Genomic DNA, 25388 nt, shown 5'->3' with positions numbered 1-25388 from the left:
GAAATTAAAAATTCTCTAGAAGGAATCAATAGCAGAATAACTGAGGCAGAAGGAGGGATAAGTGACCTGGAAGATAAAATAGTGGAAATAACTACCACAGAGCAGGATAATGAAAAATGAAAAGAATTGAGGACAGTCTCAGAGACCTCTGGGACAACACTAAACGCACCAACATTCGAATTATAGGGATCCCAGAAGAAGAAGAGAAAAAGAAAGGGGCTGAGAAAATATTTGAAGACATTATAGTTGAAAACTGTTCTAATATGGGAAACAAAATAGTCAATCAAGTTCAGGAAGTGCAGCGAGTCCCATACAGGATAAATCCAAGGAGAAACACGCCAAGACACACATTAATCAAACTATCAAAATTTAAATACAAAGAAAAAATATAAAAAGCAGCAAGGGCAAAACAACAAATAACATACAAGGGAATACCCATAAGGTTAACAGCTGATCTTTCAGCAGAAACTCTTCAAGCCAGAAGGGAGTGGCAGGACATGTTTAAAGTGATGAAAGGGAGAAACCTACAACCAAGATCACTCTACCCAGCAAGGATCTCATTCAGATTTGACAGAGAAATTAAAACCTTTACAGACAAGCAAAAGCTAAGAGAATTCAGCACCACCAAACCAGCTTTACAACAAATGCTAAAGGAACTTCACTAGGAAGCAAACACAAGAGAAGGAAAAGACCTACAATAACAAACCCAAAACAATTAAGAAAATGGTCATAGGAACATACATATCAATAACTATCTTAAATGTAAATGGATTAAATGCTCCAACCAAAAGACGCAGACTGACTGAATGGATATAAAAACAAGACACGTATACATGCTGTCTACAAGAGACCCACTTCAGAACTAGGGACACATACAGACTGAAAGTGAGGGGATGGAAAAAGATATTCCATGAAAACAGGAATCAAAAGAAAGCTGGCGTAGCAATTCTCATATCAGACAAAATAGACTTTAAAATAAAGACTATTAGAAGAGACAAAGAAGGACACTACATAATAATCAAGGGATCAATCCAAGAAGAAGATATAACAATTGTAAATATTTATGCACCCAACATAGGAGCACCTCAATATATAAGGCAAATGCTAACAGCCATAAAAGGGGAAATTGACAGTAACACAATCAGAGTACGGGACTTTAACACCCCATTTTCACCAATGGACATATCATCCAAAATGAAAATAAATAAGGAAACACAAGCTTTAAATGATACATTAAACAAGATGGATTTAATTGATATTTATAGGACATTCCATCCAAAAACAAGAGAATACACTTTCTTCTCAAGTGCACATGGAACATTCTCCAGGATAGGTCATATCTTGGGTCACAAATCAAGCCTTGGAAAATTTAATAAAACTGAAATCGTATCAAGTATCTTTTCCGACCTCAATGCTATATGAGTAGATATCAGTTACAGGAAAAAATTGTAAAAAATACAAACACAAAGAGGGTAAACAATGCACTACTAGGTAACCAAGATATCACTGAAGAAATCAAAGTGGAAATAAAAAGTACCTAGAACCAAATGACAATGAAACAACGATGACCCAAAACCTATGGGATGCAGCAAAAGCAGTTCTAAGAGGGAAGTTTATAGCAATACAATCCTACCTCAAGAAACAAGAAACATCTCAAATAAACAATCTAACCTTACACTTAAATCAATTAGAGTAAGAAGAACAGAAAACCCCCAAAGTTGGCAGAAGGAAAGAAATCATAAAGATCAGATCAGAAATAGATGAAAAAGAAATGAAGGAAACAATAGCAAAGACCAATAATACTAAAAGCTGGTTCTTTGAGAAGGTAAACAAAATTGATAAACCATTAGCCAGACTCATCAAGAAAAAAAGGGAGAAGACTCAAATCAATAGAATTAGAAATGAAAAACGAGAAGTAACAACTGACACTGCAGAAATACAAAGGATCGTGAGAGATTACTACAAGCAACTCTATGCCAATAAAATGGACAACCTGGAAGAAATGGACAAATTCTTAGAAAAGCACAACCTTTGGAGACTGAACCAGAGAGAGATAGAAAATATAAACAGACAAATCAGAAGCACTGAAATTGAAACTGTGATTAAAAATCTTCCAGCAAACAAAAGTCCTGGACCAGATGGCTTCACAGGCGAATTCTGTCAAACATTTAGAGAAGAGCTAACACCTATCCTTCTCAAACTCTTCCAAAATATAGCAGAGGGAGGAACACTCCCAAACTCATTCTATGAGGCCACCATCACCCTGATATCAAAACCAGACAAGGATGTCACAAAGAAAACTATAGGTCAATATCACTGATGAACATAGATGCAAAAATCATCAACAAAACACTAGCAAACAGAATCCAACAGCACATTAAAAGGATCATAGGGCCCTGAATCAAGATGGCGGAGTAGAAGGACGTGCTCTCACTCCCTCTTGTGAGAACACCAGAATCACAACTAGCTGCTGGACAATCATCGACAGAAAGACACTGGAACTCACCAAAAAAGATACCCCACATCCAAAGACAAAGGAGAAGCCACAATGAGACGGTAGGAGGGGCGCAATCACAGTAAAATCAAATCCCATAACTGCTGGGTGGGTGACTCACAAACTGGAGAACACTTATACCGCAGAAGTCCACCCACCAGAGTGAAGGTTCTGAGCCCTACATCAGGCTTCCCAACCTGGGAATGGGAGGAGGAATTCCTAGAGAATCAGACTTTGAAGGCTAGCGGGATTTGATTGTAGGACTCCGACAGGACTGGGGGAAACAGAGACTCCACTCCTGGAGGGCACACACAAAGTAGTGTGGACATCGGGACCCAGGGGAAGGAGCAGTGACCCCAGGGGAGACTTAACAAGACCTACCTGCTAGTGTTGGAGGGTCTCCTGCAGAGGCAGGGGTTGGCTGTGGCTCACTGTGGGGACAAGGACACTGGCAGCTGAAGTTCTGGGAAATATTCCTTGGTGTGAGCCCTCCCAGCATCCGCCATTAGCCCCACCAAAGAGCCCAGGTAGGCTCCAGTGTTGGGTTGCCTCAGGCCAAACAACCAACAGGGAGGGAACCCAGCCTCACCCATCAGCAGACAAGCGGAGTAAAGTTTTACTGAGCACTGCCCACTGGAGAAACAGTCAGCTCTCCCCACCACCAGTTCCTCCCATCAGGAAACTTGCACAAGCCTCTTAGATAGCCTCATCCACCAGAGGGCAGACAGCAGAAGCAAGAAGAACTACAATCCTGAAGCCTGTGGAACAAAAACCACATTCACAGAAAGATAGACAAGATGTAAAGGCAGAGGGCTATGTACCAGATGAAGGAACAAGATAAACCCCCAGAAAAACAACTAAATGAAGTGGAGATAGGCAACCTCCCAGAAAAAGAATTCAGAATAATGATAGTGAAAATGATCCAGGACCTCAGAAAAAGAATGGAGGCAAAGTTCAAGAAGATGCAAGAAATGTTTAACAAAGAACTAGAAGAATTAAAGAACAAACAACAGAGATGAACAATACAATAACTGAAATGAAAACTACACTAGAAAGAATCAATAGCAGAATAACTGAGGCAGAAGAATGGATAAGTGACCTGGAAGACAGAATGGTGGAATTCACTGCTGTGGAACAGAATAAAGAAAAAAGAATGAAAAGAAATGAAGACAGCCTAAGAGACCTCTGGGACAACATTACATGCAACAACATTCACATTATAGGGGTCCCAGAAGGAGAAGAGAGAGAGAAAGGACCCAAGAAAATATTTGAAGAGATTATAGTTGAAAACTTCCCTAACATGGGAAAGGAAATAGCTACCCAAGTCCAGGAAGCGCAGAGAGTTCCATACACAATAAACCCAAGGAGAAACACACCGAGACACATAGTAATCAAATTGGCAAAAATTAAAGACAAAGAAAAATTATTGAAAGCAGCAAGGGAAAAACGACAAATAACATACAAGGGAACTCCCATAAGGTTAACAGCTGATTTCTCAGCAGAAACTCTACAAGCCAGAAGGGACTGGCAAGATATACTTGAAATGATGAAAGGGAAGAACCTACAACCAAATTACTCTACCTGGCAAGGATCTCATTCAGATTCGATGGAGAAATCAAAAGTTTTACAGACAAGCCAAAGCTAAGAGAATTCAGCACCACCAAACCAGCTCTACAACAAATGCTAAAGGAACTTCTCCACGTGGCAAACACAAGAGAAGAAAAGGCCCTAGAAAAACAAACCCAAAACAATTAAGAAAACTGTCATAGGAACATACATATTGATAATTACCCTAAACATGAATGGATTAAAAGCTCCAGCCAAAAGACATAGGCTTGCTGAATGGAAACAAAAACAAGACCCATATATATGCTGTCTACAAGACACCCACTTCAGACCTAGGGACACGTTCAGATTGAAAGTGAGGGGATGAAGAAAGATATTCCATGCAAATGGAAATCAAAAGAAAGCCAGAGTAGCAATACTCATATCAGATAAAATAGACTTTAAAATAAAGAACGTTACAAGAGACAAGGAAGGACACTACATAATGATCAAGGGATCAATCCAAGAAGAAGATATAACAGTTATAAATATATATGCACCCAACACAGGAGCACCTCAACACATAAGGGAACTGCTAACAGCTATAAAAGGAGAAATCGACAGTAACACAGTAATAGTGGGGGACTTTAACACCTCACTTACACCAATGGACAGGTCATCCAAAACGAAAATAAATAAGGAAACGGAAGCTTTAAATGACACAATAGACCAGATAGATTGAATTGATATTTATAGGACATTCCATCCAACAACAGCAGATTACACTTTCTTGTCAAGTGTGCAAATAACATTCTCCAGGATAGATCATATCTTGGGTCACAAATCAAGCCTCAGTAAATTTGAGAAAACTGAAATCATATCAAGCACCTTTTCTAACCACAACGCTATGAGATTAGAAATCAATTACAGCAGAAAAAACATAAAAAACACAAACACACAGAGGCTAAATGATACATTACTAAATAACGCAAGAGATCACTGAAGAAATCAAAGAGGAAATCAAAAAATACCTAGAGACAAATGACAATGAAAACACGACGATCCAAAACATACAGGATGCAGCAAAAGCAGTTCTAAGAGGGAAGTTTATAGCTATACAAGCCTATGTCAAGAAACAAGAAAAATGTCAAGTAAACAATCTAAACTTACACCTAAAGGAACTAGAGAAAGAAGAACAAATAAAACCCAAAGTTAGCAGAAGGAAAGAAATCATAAAGATCAGAGCAGAAATAAATGAAATAGAAACAAAGAAAACAATAGCACAGATCAATAAAACTAAAAGCTGGTTCTTTGAGAAGATAAATAAAATTGATAAACCATTAGCCAGATTCATCAAGAAAAAGAGGGAGAGGACTCAAATCAATAAAATTAGAAATGAAAAAGGAGAAGTTACAACAGACACCGCAGAAATACAAAGCATCCTAAGAGACTACTACAAGCAATTCTATGCAAATAAAATGGACAACATGGAAGAAATGGACAAATTCTTAGAAAGGTATAACCTTCCAAGACTGAACCAGGAAGAAATAGAAAATATGAACAAACCAATCACAAGTAATGTAATTGAAACTGTGATTAAAAATCTTCCAACAAACAAAAGTCCAGGACCAGATGGCTTCACAGGTGAATTCTATCAAACATTTAGAGAAGAGCTAACACCAGTCCTTCTCAAACTCTTCCAAAATATTGCAGAGGAAGGAACACTCCCAAACGCATTCTATGAGGCCACCATCACCCTGATAACAAAACCAGACAAAGATACTACAAAAAAAGAAAATTACAGACCAATATCACTGATAAATATAGATGCAAAAATCCACAACAAAATACTAGCAAACAGAATCCGACAACACATAGAAAGGATCATACACCATGATCAAGTGGGATTTATCCCAGGGATGCAAGGATTCTTCAATATACGCAAATCAATCAATGTGATACACCATATTAACAAATTGAAGAAGAAAAACCATATGATCATCTCAATAGAAGCAGAAAAAGCTTTTGACAAAATTCAACACGCATTTATGATAAAAACTCTCCAGAAAGTGGGCATAGAGGGAACCTACCTCAACATAATAAAGGCCATATACGACAAACCCACAGCCAACATCATTCTCAATGGTGAAAAACTGAAAGCATTTCCTCTAAGATCAGGAACAAGATAAGGATGTCCACTCTCAACACTATTATTCAACATAGCTTTGGAAATCCTAGCCACAGCAATCAGAGGAGAAAAAGAAATAAAAGGAATACATATTGGAAAAGAAGAAGTCAAACTGTCACTGTTTGCCAGTGACATGATACTATACATAGAGAACCCTAAAGATGCTACCAGAAAACTACCAGAACTAATCAATGAACTTGGTAAAGTAGCAGGATACAAAATTAATGCACAGAAATTTCTTGCATTCCTACACACTAATGATGAAAAATCTGAAAGAGAAATTAAGAAAACACAATGGAATATTACTCAGCCATAAGAAGAAACGAAATTGAGCTATTTGTAATGAGGTGGATAGACCTAGAGTCTGTCATACAGAGTGAAGTAAGTCAGAAAGAGAAAGACAAATACCGTATGCTAACACATATATATGGAATTTAAGAAAAAAAATGTCATGAAGAACCTAGGGGTAAGACAGGAATAAAGCCACAGACCTACTAGCGAACGGACTTGAGGATATGGGGAGGGGGAAGGGTGAGCTGTGACAAAGCGAGAGAGAGGCATGGACATATATACACTACCAAAGTAAGGTAGATAGCTAGTGGGAAGCAGCCGCATAGCACAGGGAGATCAACTCGGTGCTTTGTGACCGCCTGGAGGGGTGAGATAGGGAGGGTGGGAGGGAGGGAGACGCAAGAGGGAAGAGATATGGGAACATATGTATATGTATAACTGATTCACTTTGTTATAAAGCAGAAACTAACACACCATTGTAAAGCAATTATACTCCAATAAAGATGTTAAAAAAAAGAGAGAAAAAAAGGAAAACACTCTCATTTACCATTGCAACAAAAAGAATAAAATACCTAGGAATAAACCTACCTAGGGAGACAAAAGACCTGTACGCAGAAAACTATAAGACCCTGATGAAAGAAATTTAAGATGATACCAACAGATGGAGAGATACACCATGTTCTTGGATTGGAAGAATCAACATTGTGAAAATGACTCTACTACCCAAAGCAATCGACAGATTCAATGCAATCTCTATCAAACTACCAGTGGCATTTTTCATAGAACTAGATCAAAAATTTTCACAATTTGTATGGAAACACAAAAGACTCCGAATAGCCAAAACAATCTCGAGAAAGAAAAATGGAGCTGGCGGAATCAGGCTACAGGAATCAAATCAGGCTACAGGAATCAAAGCTACAGTAATCAAGACAGTATGGTACTGGTACAAAAACAGAAATATAGACCAATGGAACAGGATAGAAAGCCCAGAGATAAACCCACGCACATATGGTCACCTTATTTTTGATAAAGGAGGCCAGAATATACAATGCAGAAAAGACAGCCTCTTCAATAAGTGGTGCTGGGAAAACTGGACAGCTACCCTTAAAAGAATGAAATTAGAACGCTCCTTAACACCATACACAAAAATAAACTCAAAATGGATTAAAGACCTAAATGTAAGGCCAGACACTACAAGACTGTTAGAGGAAAACATAGGCAGAACACTCTACGACATACATCACAGCAATATCCTTTTTAATCCCATCTTCTAGAGAAATGGAAATAAAAACAAAAATAAACAAATGGGACCTAATGAAACTTCAAAGCTTTTGCACAACAAAGGAAACCAGAAACAAGACGAAAAGACAACCCTCAGAATGGGAGAATATATTTGCAAATGAAGCAACTGACAGAGGATTAATCTCCAAAATATACAAGCAGCTCATGCAGCTCAGTAGCAAAAAAACAAAAAACTCAATCCAAAACTGGGCAGAAGACCTAAACAGACATTTCTCCAAAGAAAATATACAGATTAACAAGAAACACATGAAAGGATGCTCAACATCACTAATCATTAGAAAAATGCAAATCAAAACTACAGGGAGCTATCACTTCATACCAGTCAGAATGGCCATGAACAAAAAATCTACAAACAATAAATGCTGGAGAGGGTGTGGAGGAGAGGGAACCCTCTTGCACTGTTGGTGGGAATGTAAATTGATACAGCCACTATGGAGAACAGTATGGAGGTTCCTTAAAAAACTAAAAATAGAACTACCATATGACCCAACAATCCCACTACTGGGCATATACCCCGAGAAAACCATAATTCAAAAAGAGTCATGTACCACAATGTTCATTGCAGCTCTATGTACAACAGCCAGGACATGGAAGCAACCTAAGATCCATCGACTGATGAATGGATAAAGAAGATGTGGCACATATATACAATGGAATATTACTCAACCATAAATAGAAAGGAAATTGAGTTATTTGTAGTGAGGTGGATGGATCTAGAGTCTGTCATACAGAGTAAAGTAAGTCAGAAAGAGAAAAACAAATAGAAAGGAAATTGAGTTATTTGTAGTGAGGTGGATGGATCTAGAGTCTGTCATACAGAGTAAAGTAAGTCAGAAAGAGAAAAACAAATAGAAAGGAAATTGAGTTATTTGTAGTGAGGTGGATGGATCTAGAGTCTGTCATACAGAGTAAAGTAAGTCAGAAAGAGAAAAACAAATACTGTATGCTAACACATATATATGGAAACTAAAAAAAAAAAAAGGTTCTGAAGAACCTAGGGGCAGGACAGGAATAAAGACGCAGACGTAGAGAATGGACTTGAGGACACGGGGAGGGGGAAGGGTAAGCTGGGACAAAGTGAGAGAGTGGCATGCACATATATACACTACCAAATGTAAAATAGATAGCTAGTGGGAAGCAGCCACATAGCACAGGGAGATCAGTTCGATGCTTTGTGACCACCTAGAGGGTTGGGATAGGGAGGGTGGGAGGGAGATGCAAGAGGAAGGGGATATGAGGATATATGTATATGTATAGCTGATTCACTTTGTTATAAAGCAGAAACTAACACAGCATTGTAAAGCAATTATACTCCAGTAAAGATGTTAAGAAAAATGATAAGCCCTGGAAACTACATAAATAAAAGAGAATCAAAACAAAGAATGCAATGGATCTTTGTAATAGCATTATGGAACAGCAGAAGAGAAAAAAATGTGGCTTATAACATCAAACTAAAAGATTCTCACAAAACAATGCAAAATGAAAAAGAAATAGAAATTTTGATAAAGCAATTATAGATATGGAGATTAGGTCCAGAAGTTCAACATCCATGTAATGGGAATTCCAAAAGACTAGAAAGTATAGAGAAGAGGAAGTTAATAAATCAATAATAGAAGATAATTCCCCCCGAATGATAAAAGGTATTATTCTTCAGATGGAAAGATAAGTGCTAAGCAAGGTAAACAAAGAAGACATATATAAAATGCATTGTGGTGACATTTTGCCACAATGAATTAAAAAAAGGATTTTAAAAAATCCCAAAAGCTTCCGTAATGAAGAAAAAAGCAACAAAACCAGTAAAGTTAGTAGTTAAGGCTAAATAACTGTAGATACATAAGGTCAAAGTATTTTTTTATAATTACTTAGAATTAAAATCTTGGGAGATATCAACTTGAGATACAAAGGGAAAGAAATTGTAAAGTTGCAAAGGTTATTGTCTAAAACAAGGGAATATATAGATTCTAATGAAATTTAGACTTTGATTTATAAAAAAGGATATAAATGTGTATGTTGAGAACTAACCAGATCCATAGAAAGAGCATATTCACCTTTGAAAGTACAAGAAGAAAAATAAAAGAACAAATCAAATCATCAACCCAGCTAAAAGGAAGAAAAGAGAAATGAAAGAAGAAAAATGACAAAAAACATAAAAATGATAGTAGTACTATGGAAAAATGTACCAGTAATTACAATAAATATTAATAGGTTAAATTACTCTATTAGGGGAAGACCCTGTGAATGAAAAACTTTTTTAACTTTAAATTATGAAATAATTTGAATATTACAAAAAGTTCCGTAACTAGTTAAATAATTCTGGTATAGCATTCACCCAGATTCCCCAAATGTTAATGTTTAAACCACTTTTATTTTCTGTCTCTAACTTTTCTCTGAAATGTTTAAGAGTAAGTTGCATACAGTATTTGTTTTTCTCTTTCTGACTTATTTCACTCTGTATGACAGTCTCTAGGTCCATCCACCTCACTACAAATAACTCAGTTTCATTCCTTTTTATTGCTGAGCAATATTCCATTGTATACATGTGCCAGTATATGTGGAACCTAGAAAAAAAATGGTCATGAAGAACCTAGGGGCAAGATGGTAATAAAGACGGAGACCTACTAGAGAATGGACTTGAGGATATGGGGAGGGGGAAGGGTAAACTGGGACAAAGTGAGAGAGTTGCATGGACATATATACACTACCAAACGTAAAATAGATGGCTAGTGGGAAGCAGCCACATAGCACAGGGAGATCAGCTTGTGACCACGTAGAAGGGTGAGATAGGGAGGGTGGGAGGGAGGGAGATGCAAGAGGGAAGAGACATGGGGACACGTTTATGTATAACTGATTCAATTTGTTATAAAGCAGAAACTAACACACCACTGTAAAGCAATTATACTCCAATGGAGATGTTAAAAAAAAAAAGAGTAAGTTGCAGACAGTATGCTCTTACACAGTTTTACAGAGTACCATCTTATTGGGACAAATAGTGAAATTTAAATAAGGTCTGCAGGGGCTTCCCTGGTGGCGCAGTGTTTGGGAGTCTGCCTGCCAATGCAGGGGACACGGGTTTGGGAAGATCCCACGTGCTGGTCTGGGAAGATCCCACATGCCGCAGAGCAACTGAGCCCATGCACCACAACTGTTGAGCCTGCGCTCTAGAGCCTGCGAGCCACAACTACTGAGCCTGCATGCTGCAACTACTGAGCCCACGTGCCTAGAGCCTGTGCTCCACAACAAGATGGGCCACCACAGTGAGAGGCCTGTGCACATCAACAAAGTGTGGCCACTGCTCGCCGCAACTAGAGGAAGCCTGCATGTGGCAATGAAGACCCAGCGCAGCCAAATATAAATAAATAAAATAAATAAAATTTTAAAATAAATAAATAAGGTCTGCATTGAGATAATAATATATCACTGATTATGGAATATTACTCAGCCATAAAAAGGAACGAAATTGGGTCATTTGTAGAGACGTGGATGGACCTAGAGACTGTCATACAGGGTGAAGTAAGTCAGAAAGAGAAAAACAAATATTGTATATTAACGCATACTTATGGAATCTAGAAAAATGGTACAGATGAACCGGTTTGCAAGGCAGAAATAGAGACACAGATGTAGAGAACAAACATATGGACACAAAGCGGGGAAAGTCAGGGGTTGTGGTGAGATGAATTGGGAGATTGGGATTGACGTATATACGCTAATATGTATAAAATAGATAACTAATAAGAACCTGCTGTATAAAAAAATAAATAAAATTCAAAAAAAATATATACCGTTGACTGATAATTTTAATGTGGTTATGTAAAAGCATCCTGTCTGTAACTTATTGATATCTTCCCAGTGATTTCTTTGAGAACTTCTTTACTTTCAAATACCACAAGATGTTACAGAATCATCTTATATTTTACCTTCCCTAGAACTGGAATCAGTAATTTCTTTAAGCAAGCCTTATTCCTTTGCTGTAGAATCATATTTAGAAATCAAGATCTGGGCACTGGGTGTGCTCATTGGTACTAGAATATCGTTTGCTTCTATTACCTCTCAGTGGACAAAACTAGGATATACATGCATGTATACATACACACATACACACATCCATATTTCTGTATCTATCAATCTATCTTTCAAAAACCATGAATTAACACTGATAACTCTAATTCAAATCTAACTCCATGAGGTTTGTCCTAGGCTTCCCTCTTGTTCCCTTCTCCAACATTATGGATAGTATATTAACTTATTTACTCAATCTCAGAATACATATATTAGCTGCAGAATTGCTAACCCATACAACTATGAAAATCAAACCTATCAACAAAAATACAATATTGGTTTCCAATTCCATCTTTATTCTTAATTTATGTTATAGCAACTTCAGTGTGTCATGGGGGAGCTCAGATGTTGGTTCAAATGTTGAAACTCGTAACAGTCATCTTTTTCTATGAAAAAAACACAACTGCATTATTCAAACAGGTGAGGAAATCTCAAGGCAAGGGGCAGGGTGCATGGCTCTCTGGGAGAAAGTCCAGAACTGAGAGAGAATGAATAGCAGTGTGCAGGCTTTTTATAAGGAGAAAAGTCCCACTGGCACAGGAGTTAAAAGAGGCTCTTGTCCAATGCAAGATTTTAAAGAGGCAGCAAGAGGTTGCATGATCTTGTGAAATGGCGGGGGTGGGGTTGGGGGTAAGCTTTACCAGAAGGCTGCAGGAGGTTACAAAGGCAGGAAATAAAGCTCAGAAGTTGCTGGCTCTAAATCATACATCATCAGGAGTCCAAGTTTCTTTCCTGGGGTCTTCATAAGGTATATAGTCAAAATACTGTATTTCAGTTTCTTAAGTCTTGGACTTCCTCTCTACATACACACACACTTTGTTATTCACTATGTTATGTTATTCATTTGAAATAAAATTAGGTTCATTTGTTTCTGTTTGTATTACATTTTTCTTGCCATGCCCCATCTTTGTTGATTTTATTTATTTTTCAGCATGTGAATATTAACATGGTTATAAAAGTCAGAACTATGCAAAAATGTATATTTAGAAACGTATGATCACTCTTCCATATTTCTTCTACTCTTTTTCCATATCCCCTCCTTTCCACTTTGTTCCCAGCTACTCTTGTACATAACCAATCTAATTAGTTTCTAGCTTATCTTTTCATGTTTCTTTTTTCATATATATGCATGTATATCCATATATGTGTAATGAGCACATACACACACCTATGTATATGTATACATGTCCATATACATACACAGTTGTTACATACTGATGATTTTCGTTTCAGGACTGACCTAGACCACAAACAAACAAAAAATATGGTGTCAGTCTAGGAACTTGGCCAAAAAGCCTTTTCACTCAACATAAGTTTTATCATCAAAACCACTTCTCCACGGAGATATATATCCCAAAATGAAATGAAATATCCAAACTTTTAAAACTCATTTATAATCAAGTCCAGTGACAGTACCATAGCTCTAGGTGCAAGCAAGTTTGTGTATGAAATCAACCTCATTCACAAAAACAAATTCATCAAAAATGAAGAAGGTCCACAGGACTCAGAATCCAAGTTTCTTAAGACCCCTGATTCATAGATAAAAATTCTTTGCAAATGGATTAAGAGAATCTGGAGAATCTAATATTTTTGAGAGGTTGTGCAAAACTATTGTATTTACAAAAATGGCACAAAAGTGAATTCAACAGTCAATGCACATGCACACTTCATTCACATATTCAACAACAAAAGGTATTCTAACACTATAGACCTGAATAAGAATACTAGCTTCAATAGTGGCTGTTATGCACTAGAGTCACATAAGTTGTACCAGAATGGGCAAATATTGCCCAAGCAAAATTCTATTGTTAAAGGTGAAACATATTTAAGGCCAATCAAGTTCAAGCACAGGATGTAAATCTTTTGGAGCCCCATCTCTTTGTTTGAAATATGTCACCTTTCTTCTAACTTGTGGTCTTAAACTTCTGCTTCACAAAATCCAAAAGGAAAATACAGAAGAACTCAATACAATAGAGTTTATTTTAGATAAGAGTAACATACAAAGCTATAATTAAGATTAATTAAAGAAAGCCAAAATATTAAAACTTGCTTATTACTTGTTGGAACCAGCCCTACACTAGGAGTTGGGTAATACATACAATTCTTTTCAAGTAGATTACTTTACATTGCTCCAACATGTTCTTTTCATTAGTGCACTGCTAAGCTAATCAAAAACTCTACACATGTATATTACCTTACAACAGCAGCACACACTACAGCTACCTGCAAAGCCATCACTCTCAAATGACTGAGTGAAAGGAAATAAAAAGTGGAGAAGTAACATATTAAGAGGAAATAATGGGAATTAGAAGATTCATGCATTTCAGCTCTTTTAACCAGTCAGTCGGCTTGCTAGCAACAAGAGATGGTTTCCGCTGAGGAAGGTCCTGTGGAGTGGGAATGTGGTCACCAGTGACCTCTGTCTTATTTGGGGCTGTAGTAGGAAGTTGCTTGTTCTTCATTTTTGCTTTAGTCATGCTGTAATCCCCAGAATCAAAATCTTTTTGCCCTTTCTGCAATCATTTCCTTAAAAAATCTGAACCTCTGGGCTTTTGTCCCAGATGAGGATACCTTGTTTTTAATCTTGCTTCTTCAGCTTTCTCTGGACTAGTTACTTTATCTTCCATTTCCTTCTGCTTCTCTGTGGAGGCTGCCTCGGGGACTTCTGGGGACATACTTCTTGCTCCCTCTTACTCTGCTTCTCCAGCTCTGCGACATCCTGAGAATCTAATATTTTAGACCCAAATACCTTCCTTTGCTTGAACGCATCAAAAAATGATAGTCATTTTTTTATTGAAGTATAGTTGATTTACAATGTTGTGTTAATTACTGCTGTACAGCAAAGTGATTCAGTTATATGTATATATACATTGTTTTTAAAGAATATTAAAAAAAAGAATGTATACATCTTTTCATGTTTCTTTACACATGAAAGGTAGCATATTATTTTGCACTTTGCTTTCTTCACTTAACAATATATCTTGGAAATCACCCCATGTCAGTTCATAAAGTTCTTTCTCATTCTTTTTTTTTTTTTTTTTTTTTTTTGTGGTATGCGGGCCTCTCACTGTTGTGGCCTCTCCCGTTGCGGAGCACAGGCTCCGGACGTGCAGGCTCAGAGGCCATAGCTCACGGGCCCAGCCGCTCCGTGGCATGTGGGATCCTCCTGGACCGGGGCACGAACCCGCGTCCCCTGCATCGGCAGGCGGACTCTCAACCACTGTGCCACCAGGGAAGCCCTCTCATTCTTTTTTGCATCTGCATAGTATTCCACTGTGTGATGTACCATATTTTATTCAAGCAGTCTCCTGCATGAGCATTTAGTTTGTTTCCAGTATTCTGAAATTACAATGTTGTAATGAATAACCTTGTGCATATATATTTTTATCTTATTGTAGGTCTATTTTCAGGGTATATTCCTAGGGATAGGATTACTTTACTAAAAGACAAATGCATATGTCTTAATTTTGTTAGACAGTTACAAATCTCCCTCCAAAAGGACTGTACTACTTTGCATTCCCACCAGTAATATATGAGAGTGACTTTCTCTACAGCCTTGCTAATAGAATGTGTTGGCATATTTTTCATTTTTACCATCAGATTGGAAAATTTAATTCATCTATACACTTATGTTTTGTTTATAAGAGACCTGCTGAAATAAAAATTAAAAATTGAAAATAGAAGAAGATATGCTAGGCAAATGCTAAGAAAATAAAGCAAATGTATCAATATTAATATCATATAAAAGAGAATTCAAGGTGAATAAATTAATGGGACAAAGAGAGATATATTATGGTGGTTTTATCCCCGACAAGATGAAATAGTCATGAACCTTTAGGCATCTAACAACAGAGCTTTGAAATATATAAGCAAAATGTAATAGAAATAAAAGGAGAAAGTTACAAAATCACTATCATGTTAGAAGACTTTAGCATACTTTTTCCCGTAGCGGAGCACAGGCTCCGGACACGCAGGCTCAGAGGCCACGGCTCACGGGCCTAGCCGCTCCGCAGCATGTGGGATCTTCCCGGAGCGGGGCACGAACCCGTGGTCCCCTGCATCGGCAGGCGGACTCTCAACCACTATGCCACCAGGGAAGCCCTAGCATAGTTCTTAATGGTCAAAAGATCACATAGGCAAAAACAAGGAGATATCTTAACTGGGGTTACCCAGAAGGCAGATTTTGAAACAAGGACTGGGTATGGGTGGTGTATCTGGGAAGTGACCCCAAGAATCACCTCCCAAAGAAATAGGGTGCAGCTGCTGTGGGTAACTGGAGTTCAATCCTTCTAGGAACTCTCTAACTGTATAGAACAGACCTCAGAATTGTTCCACCACAAAACAGGGAAGATGGGGCATTTATCTATTGACTTTTGTCCTCCTTCAGTTGAGAAGTGTCCTTCATCCTTGGGACATTAAACTTCCCATACTTTTAGGTTGCATCTGTACAGTTGAGAAGCCTTCTGTGGCTTCCAAGAAAGCAAGAGCAGAGAAATGCTGTGATTTGTTCTTGGTTCAGGAAATTGGCAATCATACATTGAACTTCCACCATGCTGAGCTGAAGTCAGGTAGATCCAGGGATTTGGCATGGTGCATCTTAAACATTTGCTATGGTAGAATTACTGAAGATTTGAATGATACAAGTAATCTCCTATGGTGTGTTATGGGTTCACTGTTGGTAAGGTAGAATGAAGCTGTATCTGATGAACCTTATATACCATACTTAAAAAGTAAACATTATCACTTTACAATGGGAAGCCATTTCATGTTTTAAGCCAGGGAATGGCACAGATTGTGTTTTCAGTATGCAACTCTTGTAGAGGATGGTTTGTAGGGGGGCAAGAATGAGGGCAGGCTGACCAGTCTATTGCAATGTCCAGAAGACTGAGATGAATAGGATTTGACCTAGGACAATGAGAATGGAATAAAGAAGAAAAATTTGTGAGACAATTAGGAGCATAAAAGACAAGATTTGGGAAGAAGAGTTGGGAGAAGAGGTGGTGAAGGTAATCAGTTAAACTTGGAAAATATTGGGTTTGTCTTTGCAGCATCTTAATGAGGTACACAGAAGAAACATAATGATGTGACACATTAGAAAACTGTGGTCTCTGTATGAAGTTGTGACATGCCCCAAATTACATAGCTATTTAGTTGCAGGCTGAGGACTAGAACCCGGGTTTCCTGACAGACTTCTAGCCTTGTGTTCTCTACTTCTAGCACTATGCCAAAACAAGCAATTGACACATTATGAAGAGTACTAACTGCTCTTCTCACTATCTACCTGTAAAGAATATTTTACCCATTGCAACACATGACTGTATCATTAAAAACTGTTTTTTTTTTAAAAAAAAAGCTGAATGTAAAAAAGCTTACATAATTATACTCTAGAAATTTAAAAAGGTGCTGAAATTTCTCATAGAGAATGAGGATTCTAACAGCAATGTTGAAATGGAGAATATTAACTGTGACTGTAATATAACAAGACCAATTTAACAAATCAGAATGTATATACATCTGGGTATTTTCCTAAGAGAAAAACAACATTTATTCCATGGACACCACTGTCACTTGCAAACCTTTTACTCCTTTTTGAAATTGCTCCTAAGCCAGTTTATGAGTCATAGAAGGAAAATTAAAAAGAAAATTTATAGTCATATCTCATATACAGCTGATGGGAAATTTTTAATCAGTATGCAGCTAGTACTTGTGGTTATAAAAGCTACAGATATGGGAACCGATTCAATGAAAATTATTAAAGTGCACAATTAATTCTGAGCGAATTAGCAAATACCTAGTCTGGGTCAACGATAAACTGTTTTACAAGAAGTTGGCATAGAACCTAGCTGAGAAATGTGCTTAAATGAAACTTCATCGTATGATGGTGGATGGAAAGGGCAACTGAGTTATACAAAAACCCTGCAGGCTGACTTTGTGAGATGAAAAATCCTGAAAGTGACCCTTAAAGCAAGTAGGCTAGGAATTATACCTGTATTTTGCTGAACTTTTACAGATAGCATCACACCAGAGATCAGAGAACAGTGAATGGAGTGTTGTACTTAATCAGCCTTAGATTGTGAACTTAATGTCTTCACTGTGATGCCCCCACAGGGTGCAAAGCAGTTTTTGAGCTATAAAGGAACTACCACTCTGGGTCTCCTTTGGCCATGAGGAAAATGTTTTGGAACTAGATAGAGGTGATGTCTGCACAACACTGTGGATGTACTAAATATCATTGAATTGTACACTTTAAAGTGGTTAACCTTATGTGAATTTTGCCTGAATTTCAAAAAATGAGCTACCACTTTGTGAACAATTTGCTTCAGGCACTTTCCTTGGCCTTAATATCCAGCATCTCACCCTCCCAGCAACCTCTGAGATATACATTATCTCCATTTTGGGGATGAGGATCTGAGGTTCAGTGAGGTTAAGTGTTTTGGCCAAGGTAGTTTAACAGAAGAGTTGGGGTTCAAACTAAGTCTATCTGATTCCAAGATTTGAATTCCCAGGTTTGAACATTTATAGAACTCCATAAAGGGGGTGGTCAGTCACGTAGATATAATAAATCCTTGAAGCAATTTAACTAAATGTGAAAAGAGGAGTATGCCTGTTGAAATTTTCTTTCTTCATCTCCAAAAGTAGTACAATCCTTTTGGAGAGAGATTTGGAAATAGCAAACAAAATAAATACATATGTATTTGTCTTTTAACAAGAAACCCTCTTGACTGAGAGAAAAATGTACACTCTAAAAGTAGAGAATTACGTTTCATTTGGTGGACTTACTGAGGACTTAAGCCTCGGGTAAGCCTCTGACGGACTGTTCCAAAGAGGTAAGGGAGGAGCCAGGAAATATAGGAGTTTTTGCTAAACAAACAAACATGTAGTTTGAACGTTAAAAGATTACTGCTAATCACAAAAATAGACATCTCAAATTAATAATTTTAGTGTCTTTCTGTGTATGGGAAGATGCAAGAGTCTGGGCTCATTGAATTTATTCCTTTGATATGCACTTTCACTATCTAGGGCCAGTATCCTGTTTTTCTCCATCCTGAATTCCCCTCAGGTGCACTGGTTGGGGGCTGCAGTGGCTGATGGTTTTATGGCTGCAACATCCTTGGTTTACTGAAACGTTAGGAGACATTCTTTGTCCACAACCCAGTGTCATGGAAAACAGAACTAATGTGAGGACTTCTCATGAGGAGGATCTGGTTACTGGAACTGGATTATAAAGTGGAAACTTATCTAGGTAAGAGCTCATTATTTAGACTAGAATATTAGGTCAGAAAGGGACTGGTAGGAAGGCTGACTTTCGCTGAGTGACTGAGCTGCGAGTCCAGCGTTCTTTATATTTCCCCCTGCCTGATAGTCAGACGGCTCCTAGAGATGAGCAAGTCTGAGCTTGCATGTCTTCGCCAAGTGGCAGAAGCTGTAGGAACTAAAATGGAACTGATCCTTATACCTAGGAGCTCACATCCAGGAAACACTTTCTCTAAATGGCCAGTTCCTAAATTCCTCCTAGGGCAGAGAATCCACAAGGCGGCCCCCCAATATTTTAGTTCTTCGCTGTTCTGTTTCCTCTGGGCATTTACAGTGTCTGGTGGAACGGGACTATAATATCATATGCTTCCTATATAGGTTCTGCCATCTGACATATATAATCTAACCTAAAAATAGTCAATAAAACTGTGAATTCAAGGAATTGTTACTTCTCCAAGTTTCAATTCTGAATATAATATTTTCTTAAATAAATAGTACAGACATAAAGAATAGTCTGTATTCCTAAATCTCCTGCAAGACGACATGGTAGAGCAGAAAGTACATTAGGCTTTGGAGACAGATCTGGATTCAAAATCAGCCTCTATTTACCAGCTGTGTGTGACTTTGAACAAGTTATGTATTCTCTCTGAGCCCGTTTCTTCCTCTGTAAAATGTAGATGCTATTTGCCTCAGGGTTATTTATTATTTTAAAATGATATTATGGGGACTTCCCTGGTGGTTCAGTGGTTAAGAATCCACCTGCCAATGCAGGGGACACGGGTTCAATCCCTGCTCCGGGAAGACCCCACATGCCGTGGAGCAACTAAGCCCATGCACCACAACTACTGAGCTTGCGCTCTAGAGCCCACGAGCCACAACTACTGAAGCCCACATGCCTAGAGCCTGTACTCCGCAACAAGAGAAGCCACTGAAATGAGAAGTCCCCGCCCTGCAACGAAGAGTAGGCCCCGCTCACCGCAACTAGAGGAAGCCCACACACAGCAACAAAGACCCAACACAGCCAAAAATAAATTAATTAAAAATAAATAAATAAATGATATTATGTATCACTATATACAGAACAATGCCTAAGATACGTACTCAATAAATGATAGTTTCTCTTCCCTTCCCTCTTATAATAGTAATCTTAGAAAATGTCTGATTTTACAGTAAGAACTCAATAAGGAAACAGAGGAAATGTGGTAGGAGTAGATAATATTTCTGAGAAAGAGAAAAACAGGCTGTGACATCCAGGAGCTGCCCCGGCATTCACAACTAGATCTTGGTATTCTCTTCTTAAACATAAACACTCTTACAGATCATGAACACCAAATAAGGCCACTCTGTGAATACAATATGTCAACACCAAAAAAAGAAAAAGACCACTATGTAATCATGTTTGAACACACACAAAATGTAAATGTGGTTTGAGCCACAAAAACGACTAACTATTCCCCTATTCTAGCTAATATTGGTGACTGCTGCTTCTGTACGTACCATTGAGAGCCTGACCCTCATGCTAGTCTTCCCTTCTTCTAGGTAAGATTTACTGAGATATCCAATCATGACGTTACCTCTGCTTCCTGACAGCATCTATATCCAGAGAAAAGACCTCTTCCTTGAATCCTTCCCCAAATCCCCTAACATGAACCCAAATCCTATATACTAAGTCCTTTCTAAACTCTTATGGTAGGGTGGCCCATGGATCCCCATGACATGCATTCTCTCTCCCTGCAACGAGCAAGAAAACCAATTACAAGTGTGTTCCCAGTGGCCTTTGGCTGGAGGGCATTGACATAACTGATTATGCAGTATCAACTCCAGGGTCTGAATAAATCAAAAACACCTCCATCCTGGTCTTTCAGTATAAGTTCCTTTTCCCTTTTCTCTCAGCACACACTTTTAAAAAGTACTTATTGCATTTAATCTAAATATTATTAAGATATATCAGGTTATTTAATTTGTACAGAAGACCCTCAAAAGCTTCCTTAAGCTCTGCTGTAACTTCCTGTTTCTTTGCTTACATAACAGATTGATGTCTGGGTTAGTGATTAAGAAGGAGGGCAGAAGATGGCGGTGTGGAAAAAGACAAGGAGTTAGCATCTCCCCACAACTAGGGTGCCTGCTGCCACTGGTGTGGGACCCTAATGCCCAAGGAGATGGGAGGAACCCCCAAGTGAACTGGATCTTGGTTCACGAGCCAGGGGTTGGGCCATAGTTCCTATGGTGGGAGCTCTGAGTCCGAACCACTAGACTAACAGAGAACCTCAGACCCCAAGGATCATTCATTGGAGTGAGGTCTCACGGAGGTCCCCATCTCAGCACCCAGAACCAGCTCTATCCAACAGCCTACAAACTCCAGTGCTGGAAGCTTCAGGCCAAACAACCAGTAAGACAGGAACACAATCCCACTCATATAAAACACAAAAAAATGAGACAGCAAAAATATGTCACAGATGAAGGAGCAAGGTAAAAACCTACAAGACCAAATAAATGAAGAGGAAATAGGCAATCTACCTGAAAAAGAATTCAGAGTAATGATAGTAAAGATGATCCAGAATCTCGGAAATAGAATGGAGACATAGATTGAGAAAATACAAGAAGTGTTTTAACAAAGATCTAGAAGAACTAAAGAACAAACAAACAGAGATGAACAACACAATAACTGAAATGAAAAATACACTAGAAGGAATCAATAACAGAATGACTGAAGCAAAAAAATGAATAAGTGAGCTGGAAGACAAAATGGTGGAAATAACTGCTGAGGAGCAGAGTAAAGAAAAAAGAATGAAAAGAATTGAAAATGATCTCAGAGACCTCTGGGAAAACACTAAACGCACCAACATTTGAATTATAGGGGCCCCAGAAGAAGAAGAGAAAAAGAAAGGGTCTGAGAAAATATTTGAAGAGATTATAGTGGAAAACTTCCCTAACATAGGAAAGGAAATAGTCACCCAAGTCCAGGAAGCGCAGAGTCCCATACAGCATAAACCCTAGGAGAAACACACCAAGACACATATTAATCAAACAAACAAAAATTAAATTCAAAGAAAAATATTAAAAGCAGCAAGGGAAAAACAAAAAGTAACATACAAAGGAATCCCCATAATGTTATCAGCTGATTTTTCAGCAGAAACTCTGCAGGCCAGAAGGGAGTGGCAGGATATACTTAAAGTGATGAAAGAGAAAAACCTACAACCAAGATTACTCTACACAGAAAGGATCTCATTCAGATTCAGTGGAGAAATCAAAAGCTTTTCAGACAAGCAAAAGCTAAGAGAATTCAGCACCACCAAACCAGCTTTACAACAAATGCTGTAGGCGGGAAGCTTCTCTAGGCGGGAAACACAAGAGAAGAAAAAGACCCACAAAAACAAACCCAAAACAATTAAGAAAATGGTAATAGGAACATACATATTGATAATAACCTTGAATGTAAATGGATTAAATGCCCCAACCAAAAGACAAAGACTGGCTGAATGGATATAAAAATAAGACCCATATATATGCTGTCTACAAGAGACCCACTTCAGACCTGGGGACACATACAGACTGAAAGTGAAGGGATAGAAAAAGATATTCCATGCAAATGGAAATCAAGAGAGCTGGAATAGCAATGCTCGTATCCGATAAAATAGACTTTAAAATAAAGACTGTTACAAGAGACAAGGAGGGCCACTACATAATGATCAAAGGATCAATCCAAGAAGAAGATATAACAATTATAAATGTTTATGCATCCAACATAGGGGCACCTCAATACATAAGGCAAATGCTAACAACTATGAAAGGAGAAATTGACAGTAACACAATAATAGTAGGGAACTTTTAACACCCCACTTACACCAATGGACAGACCATCCAAACAGAAAATAAATGAGGCAACACAAGTTTTAAATGACACAATAGACCAGATAGATTTAATTGAGATTTATAGAACATCCCACCCAAAAGTGGCAGAATACACTATCTTCTCAAGTGCACACAGAACATTCTTCAGGATAGATCACATCTTGGGTCACAAATCAAGCCTCAGAAAATTTAAGAAAATTGAAATCATATCAAGCATCTTTTCTGACCACAATGATATGAGATTGGAAATCAATTACAGGAAAAAAAACTGTAAAAAACACAAATACATGGAGGCTAAACTGTGTGCTACTAAATAACCAAGAGATCACTGAAGAAATCAAAGAAGAAATAAAAAAATACATAGAAACAAATGACAACAAAAACACAACGACCCAAAACCTATGGGATGCAGCAAAAGCAGTTCTAAGAGGGAGGTTTATAACAATTCAATCTCACCTCAAGAAACAAGAAAAATCTCAAACAATCTAACCCTACACTTAAAACAATTAGAGCAAGAACAAAGAAAACCCGAAGTCAGTAGAAGGAAAGAAATCAAAAAGATCAGAGCAGAAATAAATGAAATAGAAATGAAGAAAACAATAGCAAAGATCAATAAAACTAAAAGCTGGTTCTTTGAGAAGATAAACAAAATTGACAAACCCTTAACCAGACTCATCAAGAAAAAAAGGGAAAGAATGCAAATCAATAGAATTAGAAATGAAAAAGGAGAAGTCACAACTGACACTGCAGAAATACAGAGGATTATAAGAGACTACTGCAAACAACTGTATGCCAATAAAATGGACAACCACAAAGAAATGGACAAATTCTTGGAAAGGTACAATTTTCCAAGACTGAACCAGGAAGAATTAGAAAATATAAACAGACCTATCACAAGTAATGAAATTGAAACTGTAATAAAAAACCTTCCAACAAACAAAAGTCCAGGACCAGATGGCTTCACAGGAGAATTCTATCAAACATTTAGAGAAGAGCTAACACTGATCCTTCTCAAACTCTTCCAAAAAATTGCAGAGGGAGAAACACTCCCAAATTCATTCTTCGAAGCCACCATCACCCTGATACCAAAACCAGAAAAAGATATCACACAAAAAGGAAAATTATAGACCAATATCACTGATGAACATGGATGCAAAAATCCTCAACAAAATACTAGCAAACAGAATCCAACAGCACAGCACATTAAAAGGATCATACACCAAGATCAAGTGGGATTTACCCCAGGGATGCAAGGATTCTTCAATATACATAAATCATTCAATGTGATACACCACACTAACAAATTAAGGAATAAAAACCATATGGCCATCTCAATAGATGCAGAAAAAGCTTTTGACAACATTCAACACCCATTTATGATAAAAACTCTCCAGAAAATGGGCATAGACAGAAACTACCTCAACATAATAAAGGCCATATATGACAAACCCACAGCAAGCATCACACTCAATGGTGAAAAACTGAAAGCACTTCCACTAAGATCAGGAACAGGACAAGGATGTCCACTCTCACCACTCTTATTCAACATAGTTTTGGGAGTCCTAGCCACAGCAATCAGAGAAGAAAAAGAAATAAAAGGAATCCAAATTGGAAAAGAAGAAGTAAAACTGTCACTGTTCGTCGATGACATGATACTATACATAGAAAATCCTAAAGATGCCACCAGAAAACTACTAGAACTAATCAATGAATTTGGTAAAGTAGCAGGATACAAAATTAATGCACAGAAATCTCTGGCATTCCTATACAGCAACAACGAAAAATCAGAAAGAGAAATTAAGGAAACACTCCCATTTACCATTGCAACAAAAAGAATGAAATACCTAGGAATAAACCTGCCTAAGGAGGCGAAAGACTTGTACTCAGGAAACTATAAAACACTGATGAAAGAAATCAAAGACGACATAAACAGATGGAGAAACATACCATGTTCTTGGATTGGAAGAATCAATATTGTGAAAATGAATATATTACCCAAAGCAATCTACAGATTCAATAAAATCCGTATCAAACTACGAATGGCATTCTTCACAGAATTAGAACCAAAAATTTTACAATTCGTGTGGAAACACAAAAGATCCCAATTAGCCAAAGCAATCTTGAGAAAGAAAAACGGAGTTGGAGGAATCAGGCTCCTTGACTTCAAACTACACCACAAAGCTACAGTAATCAAGACAGTATGATATTAGCACAAAAATAGAAATACAGATCAATGGTACAGGATAGAATGCCCAGAGATAAACCCACGCACATATGAGCACCTAATTTACGACAAAGGAGGCAAGAACATACAATGGAGAAAAGACAGCCTCTTCAATAAGTGGTTCTGGGAAAAGTGGACAGTTACATGTAAAACAATAAAATCAGAAGACTATCTAACACCAT

The 25388-nt window shown here is 37.8% G+C and overlaps 1 protein-coding gene and 1 pseudogene across 1 annotated transcript in view; both read right to left on the bottom strand.

The window, feature by feature from the left end:
- The window catches only part of DCX (doublecortin), a 342948-nt gene that overhangs the window by 271220 nt on the left and 46340 nt on the right, over window positions 1-25388 (bottom strand). The window lies entirely within an intron of this gene.
- LOC141277562 (cAMP-regulated phosphoprotein 19 pseudogene) lies at window positions 13045-24169 on the bottom strand (annotated as a pseudogene).

The sequence above is a fragment of the Tursiops truncatus genome, chromosome X (genome assembly GCF_011762595.2).
Source record: "Tursiops truncatus isolate mTurTru1 chromosome X, mTurTru1.mat.Y, whole genome shotgun sequence".
Classification (NCBI taxonomy): Eukaryota; Metazoa; Chordata; class Mammalia; order Artiodactyla; family Delphinidae; genus Tursiops; species Tursiops truncatus.
The sequence above is the reverse complement of the archived record's forward strand: the minus strand, read 5'-3'. Positions and strand labels throughout refer to the sequence as shown.